Source organism: Gastrolobium bilobum, unplaced genomic scaffold (assembly GCF_033153095.1).
Source record: "Gastrolobium bilobum isolate Gb01-03AN ecotype WA unplaced genomic scaffold, APGP_CSIRO_Gbil_v1 utg24423, whole genome shotgun sequence".
NCBI classification, from domain to species: domain Eukaryota; kingdom Viridiplantae; phylum Streptophyta; class Magnoliopsida; order Fabales; family Fabaceae; genus Gastrolobium; species Gastrolobium bilobum.
The window spans coordinates 65,099-66,094 of record NW_026899654.1 but is presented as its reverse complement, the minus strand read 5'-3'; positions in this window follow the sequence as shown (position 1 = coordinate 66,094).

Below are 996 nucleotides of genomic sequence, written 5' to 3'. Positions count from 1 at the left end.
GAAGAGTGAAAAGAGAGAAAGAAAATTTTTAATTTATATTTTTTGGCGGCAAAACTATGATGACCGTTGTATTCTCTTAACTCTTAACTCGTAAGTTATTTCCGTCCCTCTGAAGTTCTAATTTAGCTACTCTTAAAATTTATTATATTTACTAATTTATATTAGCTAATGTATATACATATTAAAAAATATATGTGTGGATGGACAGCTGAGAAATATATATTCTAATTTTAAGGAAATAAAATTCATTTTAATTATTAAAAATATGAGACATGATTGGGTTGAGAAAAAATTCATCACAATATATATATATATATATATATATATATATATAATTCAATATAGTTTGACTAATTACTTTGATTAATTTAATAAAAAAACCCGCGATTCACACTAAAATAAATATAATCATAATAATATTTATTAAAAAATTGGCTTTACTAAATGCTAACATCTTTTAAACAAGAGTAACAGAAGAAAGCTTGAGAAGAAGCATTTACAAAGACCTTAATCTAGATGACTTTAAAGAAACTTTGGTTATTGATACCACCATTTAGAAAAAATTCAACAGACGCTTAAACGAGGATTAAAATGCAATGAACATTATTTACCCCTCCCCCCCCCCCCCCCCCCAAAAAAAAAAGAAATGCAAAGAAGATTGAGAGAAGACAATCTTAGAGTTCTATTGGTTGTGTCCCCACAATCACAACATAATACAGAATGAAGAAGAGGTACTTACTTACCAGAGAGGTGACTACTTCAGTTGTTTGATGAAATACTTCTAAGGGATCTACACCACAGAAAACTGGCAGGACCTTGGTATATTTGGTTCTGCTCCGCTCCATTATTATCTCTTCCTTCAGTAGTTGCTTGAAAAACATCACATGCCTATTACCCGCCTGCATGTCATGTTTATGTTATTGTTTTCTCAAAACATTTCCAGAGAAAATAGTAAACACTATTTTCTCTGGAAATGTTTTAAGGAGGTAATAATGG